The sequence below is a fragment of the Marmota monax genome, unplaced genomic scaffold (assembly GCF_021218885.2).
Source record: "Marmota monax isolate L192 unplaced genomic scaffold, Marmota_monax_Labrador192_F-V1.1 WCK01_AAM20220418_F8-fsc00017, whole genome shotgun sequence".
Lineage (NCBI taxonomy): Eukaryota > Metazoa > Chordata > Mammalia > Rodentia > Sciuridae > Marmota > Marmota monax.
In genome coordinates, this window is record NW_026695241.1 from 17602319 (window position 1) to 17619413 (window position 17095).

A 17095-nucleotide genomic window follows, 5' to 3' on the forward strand; every position below is an offset into this window, starting at 1 on the left:
GGCCTCGGACTTTAACCCAGCAGAAGAGAAAATGCACAACCAACAGCAGAACAGGAAGAGCCAGAAAGGTGGGCACACCTCTCCATCCAGGGCCACCAGAGCCAGGTCCTCCATCTGCTCCCCAGCAACACTGCCCGGCGTGCCACTCACCCCCAGAGGCACACTAAACCCCACAGCTAGCTGTTCTGGGGGTCAGCTGGGCAGTTAGCACACCTAAAGGGAACAGAGGCTAGGAAGGGGGTGAGGTCACATCCAGCTCTCCTCCCCTCCCAGGAAAGATATCCACTGCCACACACTCAGGGAGACTTACTGCAAGCCCAGACCCTGCCCTCAGCTATCTGGGGACACCCAGAGGGCCACTCACACAACAGAGAACACCACAAAGCAGCAGGTATTAGAGAGTTCAGGACAAGGTGGGAAATCACAGATGAAAGAAACAAGGGAGCTATGAGCAGACACTCAGGCTCACAGGAAGGGGTGACATGGGGCGAGGCAGGTGCTGGTTACGAATGGACAGATGCTTCTTGACTTTGGATGGGGTCTGCTTAACCAGTGAGAAGTCAAAGATGCATTTGATGCCCCTGACTATGGAACATCATAGCTTAGCAACAGGGCATCATAGAGCAGGATGGTGACCCTGTGATCTCCTAGCTGACGGGGTGATACAGCTCACTGCCACCACCAGAATCCAGAGGGAGTATCATGACATCATCTCTAGTCCAGGGAGGTCAAAATTCCAAGTATGGTTTCCACTGAAGACATATCGCTTTCGTATGATCATCAAGTCAGAGAATCACTGACTCCCGAGCACGGGTCCTGCCTGTCCTGCCTCTCTCGGCTCTGAATCTACTCTTCTTTGCTGAGATACTAAAGCTGAACCCTGGGTCATTTTTCCTTTGTCAGAGGACTTGATGATATCAGCCTGGATCATTCAGGGATCCTGGGGACACTGTGAGACCATAGCAGGCACAGAGGTCCCCTTACTGGTTCCAGTGTGCTGCTCCAGCAGAGACAGGCAGCCAGCAGGGACAGCGCCCACTCCAGGGCCTCACAGACCCGCTGCAGCCCACACCTATGGTCCACTTCCGTGGAACTCAGGCCCACCCTCCAGTGAGTGTCCTGGCCACCCCTACAGATGAGCTCAGCCCACCCCCTCCCATAAGTCTCTCTGCCACCCAGTGGGCTACTGCCATGGGCCCACTCTGACTCAGGCCTGCACCACAGCTCACCGCTAGCATCCGAGAGCAGCCCTGCGGGCTCCATGGGCCAGCTCCCAGCCTCAAGGGTGGGAAGAGCTCTGCTGAGCCCTTGGTTCCTACAGGCTCACACTCCCCTGGCCCCAGAAGGAGCAGATTTGGGTGCTTGCCACATCTGCACCGGCAGAGTCTCCTTCTACCCCTTGCAGGACTTGACCACCTTCTACTAGTTAATAATTCTTTATATTCAATTTTTCCTATTCAAATTATGGTATGGCTGGGCCCTGGCTGATACAGAGTTGGCCTCTGAAAGTCAATTGAATAGATGAAGCTGAAAAGGAAAAACACTTTATCTAGAACAACAGACACAAAGGCACATCATGCATGTGTGTGCTGCTGTGTGGGTGCGTGTGCAGAGGGTACTGCATGTGTGTTGTGTGCATGTTGCTACATGTGCATGATTGTATGTTGCTCTGTGAGGGGGGAGGCGGATAACCCTGCTCCACTGTTTTCTTTAGGCTGGACTCACATCTACATTTGTCCCTGGCTCTGACAGCCCTCGGACAGCACAGGACTCGCCCTGCCCAGTCTGCCCTAAAGCAAGCTGAGTCGGGGCTCTACTGCCTGTCATCTGTGACATGAGCCAGTGCTAGGTGGGGTGCCTCTTGGCACAAAGTGATGATCACCTTCAAGACCATGGGGAGCCCTCCCTGGTCACCCATGCCCAAGAAGGTGGTCCACCTCTGGCTCATCAGTTACCTGGCACATCAGCTCTTGGGCCAAGTGTGTCTGCTGTATACACTGCATGCTCAGGGTTAGCTGTGCAGGTACCATTAACAGACAGGTGACAGTGGTTCATACGTTCACAAAACCATCATCCATGAAACTGAGTTAGCACTACTGCAAATTACACCCCACATTCCCATCAAAGTTACCTCTGACCTGCTTCTAACACACACACACACACACACACACACACACACACACACCGGGAACTAAGGAACATTGCCACTCACCAAAAACTGAAAATATTGTTTTAAGGCCAAAAGATCCCAATGCTGAATAACATAGCAGAAACTCTGCTCTCCAAGGTGCCTTTCCTGCTCCAGTTCCCACTGTTCTTCAGGATCAGAAGCCAGGCCCATGCAGATGTTCAGGAAGGTACTGACTTAGTGCAGACTCCCTTTCTCAGTGTTCACGGGCAGCTGGGAGTATATACAGGAATCTCACAGTTCCCTCTTCCCAGGATCCTATCCCCAACCATGCCCCTGTGCTTGAGGGAAAGAACAAAGCATCCAGAATCTCCTGAACTGGGCACCCCACTCAAATCTAGTCCTCACCACACACACCCTTGACCACACACAAGGCATAAGTACCATGAGGGACAGGCAGATAAATGAAAGTTGGTTTCTAACATCACTATCCAACAGAACTTGTTGCAGTGACGGAGAGGTTCTACATCTCTACTGTCCACTACAGTTGCCCCAGCTACGTGGCTTCCCGGCCTACAATAAACACTCAGATCATAAGGGGTGGTGGTGGTTTTTGTTTTTAAATATGTCCACTATCTCTGTAACAAAGATCTTAGGATGTGTCTTTAAAGATGAAGAAACAATGTCAAAGTTCAGTGACAGCCCCCAAATCCCACATGATGAAGCTACAGTATTCTGGTTTGGATATGAGGGATCCTCCAAATGCTTCTGTTAATATAGGAATGGTCAGAGGTCAATGACTGGATATTGAGAGCCGTGACCTAATCAGTCCATCCTGCTCTGAACAGGCTGGCTGGGTGGTAACTCTAGGATGTGGGGCATGGCTGAAGCAGGTGGGTCACTGGGGCAGTGTCCTGGAAGGGTGTTCTTCCCTGCAGCCCCTCCCACCCTCTCCTTGGCTTCCTGACCACCATGAACTGAACAGCTTTCCTCCACTGAGCCCTTCTCCCATGATGCACCGTCTCATCCTGGGCTCAGGGCAATTGGGTAAGCTGTCTATGGACTGTGACCTCTGAAACTGTGAGCCCCAAATAAACTTTTCCTCCTCCAAGTTGTTCTTGTCAGGTATTTTGGTCACAGCAACACAAAGCTAACTAAAACACACGCTATGCCCAAACCTTGATCTGTCCGATATGGGGCCCTGTGTACCAGGTACCATGTGCCAGGGAACAAACATTCATGAAATTTCTCTTGTACCAGGCATTGTTGGGAGCTGAGAAGAAATACAGCCCTGGTCTTCACAGGATAGGAGCTGACAATGTAGACTGACACACACACATAAAACCAAAATTACAAGAGCAGGCAGCAAAGGCAGCTGCCCATCACTCCCAATGTGTGATGTACGTTGGATGGTCACCAGGCTAGGCATGGGGAGGCCGTGGCAACCGGAACAAGTGCACACCATTTGAAAGGCCAATGTAAGCTGCAGGTGGTCTTAAGTCAAAGGAGGAGGAATCATATAATGGTTAAAAGCATTGGCTCTGGAATCAGAAAAACTTGGATTCAAATCCTATTTTGATAGTTACTTGTCAAAGTTAATGAACTCTGGAACCTTGGCTTCCTCATCAGTAAGAGAGGGAAAATAATTATGCTCTTCATCATGATGGTTCATTGAGGTAATGCATAAAAAACCCAGTGCAGGTGCAGGGCCCAGCAAATAGTCAGTGCTTAATAAATGAATGGAAAGAGAAAAGGGAAGGGATTAAGCTTCCCAGAAAAATGAAATTTAAAAACAAAAAAACCCTCCAGGCCCATCCACTCTCTGTGCCTCACTTGATTGGGTATAACAAGTCGGGACCACAATCTAATAAACAGAAACAACAGCTAATTTTATGGACTGTCATCTCAATTGCAAAGTACCGGTGCAAAAGAAATGCAAATAACAACAGAGCATTAATTCAAACATACAGACTTTAGGTTCTCATCCACAAAGATCTTTCTACTTTGCCTGCTATCCTGACACCAGTCACCCATTTGTTCCCTGGATTCCAGGGCTGCCTCTACCCAGCACCTGGGTGTGTCACAGCAGCGCACCCTCACTGACAGCCCCCACACCCACCTTCTATCCTGTCACAATATCCCAGAAACCACCGGCAAGTCCCCCTGCCCGGGCTCCAACCTCCTTTCCACTCCAAGCTCAATAACTGGCTTTATGATTATCTCATTACCATTAACCTTGCTGCAATGAATTTTATCTGCCTCATATTAATTAAAGCATTGTCCTCACCAGCTTGGTTTGTGGTTTGAGAGGGGGACAATGAATAACTGATAAGATTAACTCAGTGCTGATTAGTTATTGATTTGGCCAGATACAGCCACAGCCTAAGGAAGATAACTCTTTCCTCATGTCTGAATCCCTGTGAGCAGGGGTCCCAGTCCCCAGATTTGGCAGAAAGGTACAAACGTTAGACTGGATCCACGGGGCTCCTCGTCAGACTGGGCAAAATCTCCAGTAGGCCTCAGGGGCATTGGAAGACAGAAAATACACACACACACACACACACACACACACCACACATGTGTCCCTCACAAATGGGAAGGAAAAGGGAGATGGTGAAAGATAAGGAAACAGATCCCAAACAGACCTTTAATGAATTCTTTTAGTCAAATACTCAAGTCTCAAAGGACTGGAATATTAACAGCAGTATCTCTGGGCTGCGAATTTATTCCTTTTTCTTCTTGATTTTTATATATTTTCCAAATTTCTTAAAACTAATGTATGTCGATAATGAGGAAGGATTTTTTTTTTAATCCATCCCTTCTTTGGCATCTTCTAGAAATGGAAAAGTCCTGCTGTGGGTTGGGGGATTGGTTGGTTTTGTACAAGACTCTGCCGTGCAGACTGAGAGGAGTCCAGCAGCACGGGCCTTCTCTGGGAGGACACCAAGTCCCTGAGTGTGTTCCATCCTGAGAAGAGGAATCATGACTCCTCCCCCATCCCCAGGACAGCAGGTCGGGGCTTTTCCCAGGGTCTTTTATGGCTCTTACTCCTTGCTTTCAGTTGTCCCTTAGGCATTGTTATGGTTTAGATGTAAGGTGTCCTCCAAAGGCTCCTGTTGATGCAGGAGTATTCAGAGGTGACATGATTGGATGAGAGCTGTGACTTAATCAGTCCATCCTAATTTGAATTGGTAACTGTAATTTGAATTGGTAACTGTAGGCAGGTGGGGTGTGGCTGGAGGGGGTGGGTCACTGGGGATATGCCCTCAAAGGGTTCATCCACCCCAGGGGCCTTCCCCTGCCTCTGCTTCCTGACCACCTCCTCCCCCACCCATCCTGCCGTAAACTGAGCAGGTTCCCTGCCCTGGGCCCTTCCCCCTCATGTGCTGCCTCACCTTGGGCCCAGAGCAGTGGAGTTGGCCACCTGTGGATGGAGACCTCTGAACCCACAAGCCCCACATCAACTTCTCTAAATTGTTCTCTTTGGGTGCTTTGGTAATAGTGACAAAGAACTAACTAAAACAGACAATGAAGTAAAATTCATCGTGTCTTGGAGCAAAGAAACAAGTTACAATTTATAAAAGTTTTGAGGAGTTTGGCCCCAGGTTAAAGCCCACTCGGACTGCACGGGACTGTTCTGTGGTTAAGAACACGGGGACCCAGAGTGCCTCAGTCTACATTCCACTTCACCACTTAGGAGCTGCTGACCTTGGGCAACTTATGGAGCCTGCTCTACCCCATAATCTAAAAAAGGAAGATAACAACAGTAGCTACCTCCCAGGGTTCCTGGGAAGATTAAACAGGGTAAGGTAACGCAGGCACTCCACGTGGCCAGAGCAGGCATTTCCACCACTAGGGAGAACCTGACACAGGCAGCGCCATTTTGAAACACATCCTCCTTCTCAGAACTGTCACCCCATGGTCACTCTGATTCAGCCTGACCTAGACCCCAGACAACACTCCATCATTACACCAGAAAGGGAATTCTTATCTGGGACTGAAACCCTGAGAAATACCTTGTTTGACATGGAACAGTGACCACCACAGAATGACGGTGACCACCACAAGGACTCTTCCCTGACAAGCCCCTAGCAACAGCCAAACCGCAAAAATCCCCCGACTCCGTCACTCCCTGTAACTTCCCTAAGTGGAAGACAGGTTCCAACCTCTGCTGGGAAGCCCCCTGCGCAGGTTGGTCCCAAAGAAACCTATGTGACTGTTAAGCGCCTATCTCTTTGTTTCTTTTGTTCAGTTCTTTCCTTACATCTACACTAATTGTAAGGGAACCTGGAAATGAAATTGTTTTTAATCGGGTACAGCAAGATGTACAAACATGGAGACGATTGTCATGAAGGAACAAGATTTTAGTCACAAATGCCTAGAAGCAGAGGCATGGTGGGCCTTATGGGAAAAGCACCAGGGACAGTCAGGGGCAGAGGGAGCCTCCTGCTGTGGGTCCTGTGGGCAGGAATGGGTGAGGCAGGACAGTGGTGTTAGACTGGTTAGTGTGGATCATTTCCACATGCTCCGGGGCACAGGAGCTCTCCCTACTTGGCTGGTTCCTGGCCTGGGGCAATTAGGGCTGGGGATTGGGGCCAGAGAGCAGGAGAGTACAGTAGAGAAGGTAGCTGGGGAACTGGGCTTTGGGTTGGTTGGTTTGCGTGTGAAAGTCACACCTCCAGGAAAGCTGACATTACCTCTAGGAATTAGTTAACCCTGGGAGGGGAGGGCCTTCTTATGCTAGCAAGAACCCAAAACAAGAAAGCACACAAAACAGGAAACTGACGAATGCAACACCAGCCATGTTCCAACCAGGATCTCATCCAGGGCCATCTACAAGCTGATGCCACATAAATGAGCAGCCCCTGCCCAGACCTCTCCCCTGACTAGAGCCTGACAGATCCAACTGCTTCTCTGACTTCGCTCTAGGGTCCTACTGGCCGCTCTTCAAACATCATGACTTTCTCACCACACCCACCGCCAAACCTGCTTCTCCCAGTCTTCCCCACCTTAGGAAATGACAACTCAAAACTCAAGTCTCTCAGGCCATAAATCTTGATGTCATCCTTGACTTCTCTCCCAAAATGAGGACTCCTATTACCTTCTCATCTGGAACTATGTGGAAACTGGACAAGAAACATAAACCAATACTTTCCAAGGCACTGGACATCAGGCAAGGAAGAGCAGTACTCCTAAGAGATGGGGGAGAAACACAATGAACCCTATGGTGGCCCCAGTGGCTGCTCAGCTTCCGCCCATGATGCTGGGAGGAAGCAGGGCTCCCTGAGCTGAGGAGATGGAGCTGAGCCATGGAAGAGCTCACGGGTCAGAAGAGAGCTGTACAAAGAAAGAACACAAAGATCTGCAGAGGACCCACCTCAGGTACGCAGCTGAGCACCTGCAAAATCTGCCTGAGTCCAGGGAAAGAACAACCCAAAAAGATTCAGGTTAACAGCATCCCCCACTCACACAGGGCCTGCTTCTACCAGCCACACTGGAAAAGCCACATAATGCATGGGGCACTTGTTATCAAAGCCAGGAAGGCCTTGCCTCAATAGCGGGAAGTATCCTAAACACTGTTCCATTCCTATCCAACAAATAGCAAAAGGAAGACTTGGAATTAAAAAAAAAAAAACTATCTCCAAGTAACTTAACTGTGTCCCAGAACAAACCTCAAGAATATGTCTAGGAGGGCTGGGGTTGTGGCTCAGTGGTACAGCACTTGCCTAGCATGTGTGAGGCCCTGGGTTCAATCCTCAGCACCACATAAAGATAAATAATAAAATAATGGTATTGCATCCAACTACAACTAAAAAATAAATATTTTTTTTAAAAAAAGAATATGTATAAGAATACAAAAGTATCTAATACCCCAAAAGATAAAAGCATAATATCTGGTATCTAATTAAAAATTTATCAGATATGCAAAGAAGCAGGGAAATATGACACATAATGAAAAGAAAAAAAAAGCAATCAAAATCAACCCAGATGTGAAACTGATATTAAAATTGACAGAAAATAACATTAAAGCAGGTATTAATAGCTGTGTTTTGTATGTTTAAGAATTAAATAGAGATGTGGATGATGAGAGAGCAAGCAAGAGCTCCCAATGAAACTTCTGGATATGAAAAGTTTAATGTGTCTGATTTAAAAAAAAAATACAATGGATATGATTAATGGCGAACCAGACATTGCAGAAAAAAAAAGGTTAGTAAACTTGAAGACCTAGCAATAGAAACTATTCAAAATGAAATACACAGGGTAAAATAATATTTTAATGAAAAGAACACCGGTGAGCTGTGGGACAAATTCCAGCAACCTAGTACACTTGTAGCTGGAGTCTCCAAAGATGGGAGGGGAAGGAGAAAACAATATGTAAAGAAACACGGGCTGAAATGTTTTCAAAGTTGATTTTTTACAAATCTATAAATCAATGGATCCAAGAATCTTAACAAGCCCCAAGCACCAAAACCACAAAGGAACAGTTTTAGTTAGTTTTTTCATCACTGTGACCAAAATACCTGATAAGAACAAGTTAGAGGAGGAAAAAAATATATATTTGGGGTCATGGTTTCAGAAGTTCAGTCCGTGACTGGCTGACTCCATGGCTCTGGGCCCAAGGTGAGGGAGCATGACTTAGGGGGAGGGTCAGGGGGAGAGGAGTGGCTATGTTTAGGGCAGCAAGAAAACAGAGAAAGCAAGGGAAAAGGGCCTGCAGGAAGGAAGCAGCCTTCCAAGGCTCAGCCCAGAGACCCACCTTCTCTAGCACACCCCAACTGCCCACAGATACCCCCCAGTCAGTCTATTCAAATTACGATGCACTGATTAGGTTATGGCTCTCATAATCCAATCATTTCATCTCGGAATATTCCTGCATTAACAGGAGCCTGGGGGAAGGGGGTGAAACTCCTCATATCTTAATCACAACAGGAACCTACATAAATAACTTGTTCGAAACCAGTAATAAAGAAAAATCTTTAAAGCATCCAGAGAAAAAAGAGGAACAAAGTTAAGAAGGACAGTAGATTTTTCACTGGAAACAATACAAGTGTAAGTAAGCAGATCAACACCTGTTGAAAGCACTGAAAGAAAACCCTAGCCAGGTGTGGTGGCTCACACCTGTAATCCAGTGGGTCAGGAGGCTAAGGCAGGAGGATCTCAAGTTCAAAGCCAGCCTCATCAACTCAATGAGACCCTGTCTCCAAAATAATATATATATATATCAAAAGTGCTGGGGATGGGGCTCAGTGGTTAACTTCCCCTGGGTGGGAAAAAAACAGGATTCTCTACACTCTGAAAACATCTTTCAAACACAAAGGTAAAATAAAAGTTTTTCTCAGACAGTGAAAGGTGATGAGATTCATTTCCCTTCACTATAAGAAATATCGAAAGACTGCCATCAAGCAAAAGGAAAATGATATCAGTTGGAAATATGGATCCACATACAGGAATAAAGAAGCCAGAGGTGGAAACTTAACGGGTAAATACATAAAAATTTTCTATCTCTTTAAAAGATAAGTGGCTGCTTAAACAATGTGGAGTTAATAACAATGCAACGTGGAATTCACAACATGTTAAAGCAAAATGTATTGAACCAATTGTATAAAGTTTAGGAAGAGACATGGACATATACATATATACTCATAAGGTTCTTATTGTCTTTGAAGTGGCAGAATATCATTTGAATGTAGACTGTGACAAATTAAAGATATACACTGCAACTAAAGCAGTCATTAAAATAATGGAAAAATTATAACACATAAACGAACAAAGGAGACAAAGGCCTCAGCATCCACCATAAGAAACCAAATTAAGCCCAGAGTAATCCAGAAAAGGGAGAAATGATAAAGGACAGAATCAATGAAGTATAAAACAAGAGAGAAAACTGAAGACAGTCTATTTCCCAACTCATTCTGAAACCATTGTTCCCCTGATGTCAAAACCAGACAGACAAGAGGATACAAGCTATAGGTCAATGTCCACTGGGAACACAGATGCAGAAATCTTTTTAAAAATTCGTAAATCAAATCCAACAAAGTAAACAAAGGCTCTGTGCTCTTTGCATCCTATCAGGTGGTGCACAATTTGGATCCGTCTCCTTCCTTGCAATGCTAAAACTTTGATCACGTCATTAAGATGGTCATTTCATTAAGACGGTCATCTACCCAACTTCATTTACATTTACTTCTTTGCCCTTTATGATTAAGTATTCTGTGGAAAAGTACTGCCAAATTTTGTCAATAGCTCACTCTATCAAATTTTTATTGATTGATTGATTGATATCAACTTGGACTCATGGATCCCTACTTTTTCCAATGAATGGTCCATTCCCATCATTGCTTATTTAACAACCTCATTGAGGTATTCTAGGGTATATTCAATATTTAAAATGTTCAATCTGATACATTTTCACATTTGTGTGTATCTGTAAAACCATCACCAAAATCAAGATAGTAAACATATCCATCTCTTCCTAAAAGCTACCCATATCCCTATGTAATTCCAGCCCCATCCTTTCATATACCTCTTATCTCTAGACAACCACTGACCTACTCCTTATCAGAACCCACAAATTTTTAGTTGTAAATAAATGGAAATCACACAGCCCATACTCATGTTTTGTCCAGTCTTTTTCACTCAACATAACTGTGCTGAGAATCATCTATGTTGTTGCCCATTTTAAGTCTTTTTTCTTGCTGAGTAGTATTCTACTGTATGAATATACCACAATTTGTTTATTCATTCACCTGTTGCTAGACATGTGGGTTGTTTCCAGGATTGAAATATACATAAAAGCTTCATTTTTTGGTGGGTAAACATGCTTAGGAAGGCAATGCCCAAACTGAAGATACATGGTTGACTTTGTAAGAATTTGCCAAGGGCTGGGAAGTAGCTCAGTGGCAAAATGTCTGCCTTGCATTTGCAAAGCCCTGGGTTCGACCCCCAGTCCCAAAAAAGACCAAAAAAAAAAAAAAACCCACCAAAAAAATAAGATTAAAAAAAAAAAAAGAATTTGCCAAGTTTTTTCCAAGGTAGTTGTACCATTTGACATTCCAAGAGAATATAAGATTGCCTCTTCATCCTCCCAATACTTGGTATGTAAGATAAGTCTTTTTTCTCATTTTAGTCATTCTAATAGGTGAAATGGTATCTTATTAAGGTTTCAATTTCTACTTTCTAGTGACTAATAACATTGAGCATCTTTTCATGCACTTATCTGCCATTTCTATATCCTCTTTGGTGAAATCTCTGTTCAAATCTTGTCCACCTTGTAATGGATTATTTGTTTTTTTTATTATTGGGTTACAGGAGTTTTTACATATTCTATAAACAAGTACTTTACCAGATACATGATTTGCAAACATCTTTCCTTTCTCTGATGACATTTGTCAGAACTAAAATGGAGTCACTTGTATCAAAACCTAATTTAAAAAATAAAGCCAGGAGCCTATGAAGGAGGTCCCTCATGCATAAATGCCTATGATAAGAACAGGCACCCTAGGGGCTGGGGATGTGGCTCAGCGGTAGAGTGCTCGCCTAGCACGTGCGAGACCCTGGGTTTGATCCTCAGCACCACATAAAAATAAATAAAATAAAGGTATTGTGTCCAACTACAACTAAAAATATATATATATAAATACACACACACACACATTTATATTTAAAAAAAAAAAAAACAAGCACTCTCTCTGAAGGGCTCTTATATCCACATGTCTGTGATGGAAACTTTTACCAAGGGCTTTCCAAACTGCAGCTTGCTACATGAAGCACATGATGGACAGCAGGAGGCACAAGAACACCTGCCTGAACTTTGTCTCTGCTAATGAACTAACGTCAACTCCTGCGCGATGCTGTCTTTGCTTCAAAACAAAGCATATGCACTTCTCTCTTTTCCCACTGAAAGCTTCTTCCCGCCTTAACCTCCTTGGATATGTCTGTGGTCCCCATAAGCACACATATTCCAGACACATAATCCTCTCCCACTCACAATTAAACTCAAGAATTCCTGAGAGAATCTCTGTTCATTATTTCGGTTGACCCTCTCAACGGTTTTCAAAAAGATGAAGTTTTTAATTTTTATAAAGTAAACTTTACCTCTCCTTGTTTTCTGCATCATGTTTTTGGTATTACATCTAAGAAATCTTTGCTTAACCCAAATCACAATGATTTTCTCCTGCTTTCTTCTAGAAGTTTAATAGTCTTGGGTTTCACAGTTGGGGGTGTGATTTACTTGGAACCAATTTATACAGAGAGTGTGAGGCATGGATCAGAGTTCAGTTTTTTATATTGCTGAACAAATGAATCCTTCTCCACTGAACTGCCTTTGCATCTTTGTAAAAAATTAATTGTCTGTATTTGGGTGAGTCTATTTCTGGACTCTGTTCAGTTTGTCCAGACCTGATCAGTTTGTCTACCTTAACATCAATATCATATTATCTTTATTATGAGAGTTTTATGATAAGTCTTAAAATCAGGCATTGTTAGTCCTCCAACTGTGCTCTTCTTTTTAGTGTCATTTTCTAGTACCTTTGGCATTTCCTTATAAATTTTTTAATTAGCTTGTCAATTTCTTCAAAATGAAAAAAAGCCCATTGGAATTTTTATTGGGGATGGTCATTAATCTATATAGATTTACTTAGCGACAACAGACATCTTAACAATATTGAGTGTTCTGATCCATGAACATGGTATATCTCCCCTATTTATTAAGTTTTCTTCAATTTTACTCAGAAATGTTTTGATTCAGATCTATATCACTTTAGAAATTTCCCCTAAGTAAATAATCCAAGATATGGGGATGGGGTAAAGCTATGCACAAAGATGCTCATCTTAGAGTTAATTTATGTGTGTGTGTGTGTGTGTGTGTAGATGCAAACTAAAAATGGGGAAAACGAATTAGTTATGTAAGTTATAGAAGAGTCACACGTGAAGTATTCGATTTAGGTGAAGAATTGATAACATGGAAAATTGCTAAAGATAACATATTAAATGTGTAAAACACTTCATTTTATTGATAGAACACTATTGATTATAACTGGAACAGGTCAATACGGAGTATATTAAAATTATAATGAGTTCAGATTGATGAAACTAACTTTTTCTCAAATCCCTAATTTTTTATAATATAGCTATTGCCTTAATGATTTTTTATTTTTACATTGAGATATAATTCAAACACCACAAAATTCATCATTTTAATGTATATGATCTGGAGTTTTTAGGATATTCACTTTATAAACATGCAACTCTAAAACAAAAGTCTAGTCTTCATATAAACTGATCGGTATTTATTAATAAATAATAATGTTTGTGAATGTTCAAGCATTATGATTTTCCTATCATCTATATTTTACTAACACCCAACTCAATAATTTCATATAATAAAGTGAGGATCAAACTTAAATTACCAAATGCCTTGTCAGTCCAATGCAAGAATCAATAGTTCCTTGATTTATCATTTTCACATATTCTCTATAATCATTAGTCTATATTTGAATTGTTGATTCCCTCTACCAACACAGGATATAAAATCTGGCTTGCTTGGGAAACAAAACCTTGTCCATCACATGCTCTGTAATAATGGTCCTCATAGTGAATGCACAGTCCTTTACAATGGCCTTTCACACACACATCACCTCCCCAGATCCAGGAAAGAGCCTTTGAGGTAGGTACAGTCATTTTCCCCATTACACAGATGCAGGAACTGAGGCTCAAAAAAGTCTAGGCCTTGCCAAGATGACTCAGCCAGTAAACAGTAGGTCCAAGATTTCAGATTTTCAGTCATTGTCTTCTAACTCCAAAACCCTCTACCTTTCTACAAGACTCTGCCAACCGCCCACACTGTTAAACACCCTCCTGAGTTAGAAGAAAGGCAACCAGGTGCCCAGCACCTGCTAGGGGCCCTCTAGCCCCAGCTGTTTTCCAGCCTGGGCCACACACTGAACCACCCCAGGCCTGGCCACGTCTAAGCTCCCTGGATCTGTTCCAGTAAGCAAACAATGACACTGAGATTAGGAACAAATCCATGAACACACAGGGGTCTGGAAAGCACTCGTCCTACAAACAAACTGAGATGGGAAACTGCTGGGAGAAGGAAGGGAAGGAGCCCAGCAGGCCTGAGGGCTCCAGCAAATGGACAAGGCCAGAAGATGGTGCAACCCAAGGAGGCCAGTTTAGAAAGGGACCAGACACAGGCCACAGTGGGAAAGGGAGAACAATCTTCCATGATGGTCCCAGAAGTCCCACCTGGCATGACGGGGCATGAAGCCAGCTCCTGCAGGACGGAAAGTCTCCCTCCATCCTCTCCCCATCCACCACTTATTCAAGGCAATGGTGGGGAGGGCTCTCTGGTTGTGGAATGTGGATTATGACCAAAATGCTCCCCAGGACCGCAGGCATCTACATATCCATCACCACCTCATATTTCATCACTCAAATCCTGGGATTTTTTCATCACCAAATTGCCAATTCTAGAAGTACTTCAAACCCAGAAGATTCTAGAACATTCCATAGGGAATGAAGAGAAGCAGGTACCTCTAAAGGAAATTCTAAGAGATACTTAGAATTTACAGAGAAAGGGAACATGGGAAGATTCTATGTATGTTTCCAGCAAGAATCTAAAAGGACAATGCAATAGAAAAGTAACATTTTAACCGGCAATTAACAGTGACTTAAGCATAGTAGTTCTTCTGTAACTTGCAGTTTTGTTTTTCGTAGTCTCAGTTACTGCAGTCAAATGTGATCCAAAAAAAAAAAAAAATTCCAAAATAAACAGTGTACACATCTTCGATTGCATGCCATTCTGAATAAGGTGCTGACATTTCACATTGTTCTGCTCTATTACGCCCCGGATGTGAACCATTCCTCTGTCCACTGGATCCATGTTTTACAAACTACCCACTCACTAGTCACTTTGTAGCCATCTTGGTTATCAGATCAACTGTCACATCAGGCTTGTATTTAAATACCCCCCATTTTACTTAATAATGATTCTAAAATAAAAGAGTAGTTATGCTACTAGCAATTCAGAGATGGAAGAAAAATCTGTAAGTTCTGTTAAGTGAAAAGGTGAAAGTTCTTGACTTAATAAGTAAAGGGAAAGAGTGTGTGCTGAGATTGCTTAGATCTGCAATGAAGTATTTTAAGAAACACCACATCCACATAACTTTTATTACAACACATTGTTATAATTGTTCTATTGTTGTTAATCTCGTACTAATCAATAAACTTCATCATTGGTATATTTATAATACAGGTATCTGTAAAATCCAGTACTATCGTTAGCTTCAGGCATGAAAACTGGAGGTTCTGAATCATATCCTCCATAGGTAAGGAGGGGCTACTGCACTCACTATGTGGTAGGCCCCAATCGGAATACTTTTTACATGTATTATCTAATTTAATTTCATAACCACCCTATATAGCATGAAAAACTATCATCAACTATTTTACAGATAAAAAAGCTTTGGCTCAAAAAAGGTTAAATAACCTGGCCAGGGCACACAGGTAATTAGTGGCCAGAGCTAGGATCAGAACCCAGGCAGTTTAACTCCAATACCACAATAGTCTCTAACTGTAGTGAAATGCTTTTAAAAATATCTGCACAATTCAGGGATGAGGTGGAGCTTAGCACGTTCAAGGCCCTGAGGTCAATACCCAGGTATCCCTGCATCAGAAGAAAAGGTTTTGGCCCAGGCCTCAAGGAACCTGGATTCTAGGTCAATTCTGCCAACTACTGCCCCTACTTGTCTGGTCCTGAACAAATCATTTTGGCTTTCTGGACTTCAGCTGACTCATTTATAAACAGAGAGGTTGGACAAATCAGGAGTAGCAAGTGTGTGGCATCCATGCCTCCCCCTGGTCACCACACCCATGGCACAAATCAGACATCACTAATCAACCACCAAATGCACTCACCGAGCCCAGATGAAGACTCACTTATCACCATCCTGCACTGGGACAACCACTACTTATGGACGAGAGTTGGCTGGTAAAACATCTTTGTTTTCCCAAAGCTAAGGTGGTTACTAAGATGTATTCTAACTCTGAAAACCTGTAACTCTGTAATTGGGCTTCTAAACACAAATTTTAAATTTTAGCCCCAACTCCCAGTGGACTGTTGTCCCCATGTCCTGGTCTTCCTGCTGCAAGATGGACACTGTGTTACACTGTGACATTATGCAGTCAGCTCCACTCTCTCCCCAACCCACCATGAACCACACTCCAGGCCAAGGCCCAATTTGAGTTGGTCAGACTGGACCCACTCTTAACATGGTCCTGGGGTCCTCTCTCCCCCTTATTTCTATAAGGGAGCCCAACTGAGGGGAGATGGAAGGCCAAAGCTGCTGACATATAGGATGAAGGGGCACAGGTTCCCCTGCACTAAACACGTGTCTGCCCAAAGGCTAATACTCTCTCATGGTGGTAGCACACGAAATTAAGATCACTGAACTTCGGCAGGAGTTTCTTCACCTGTCTCTCTTTCTAGGATTAACAACTACTGTGCTTAATCACTGTTAACCACTCTAGATTAGAGTTCTTTGAAATGGGACAGATTCTAAATATGGATTCTATTTCAGAGAGGTCCATCCTAATGGAAGGTTGCAGGAGAGAAGTATTTAGGAAGGGCAGTTGCTGGTGGCTGAGAAAACTTAATAAATAAAACAGGCTAAACAGTTGTCAGGGTTACTTGCATTTTACTAGGGAACAGAGTTCTAGGCCAAAGGAATTACTCTCTAATGGTGGAATTACAAGCCATCAACAATGATTAAGGGAGGCATTAAGCAAAGAAGTTGTTCCAGCATCCCTGAAATCCCAACAAATGAGTTAATGTGACTGTGCTCATCCTCAGCAAACAGCAAACGGGCTGCAAATTCAAGGGATTAATAATATTTTTACTGGCAACTTCTGACTCTGCCTGACAGTGGGCAAGCCTACCCCCACACAGACAAACCCGATGCCCACGGG

At 43.5% G+C, this 17095-nt stretch overlaps 1 protein-coding gene across 2 annotated transcripts in view; it reads right to left on the minus strand.

The window, feature by feature from the left end:
• The window catches only part of Adck1 (aarF domain containing kinase 1), a 112255-nt gene that overhangs the window by 65277 nt on the left and 29883 nt on the right, over positions 1-17095 (minus strand). The gene's annotated exons all lie outside the window — the stretch shown is intronic.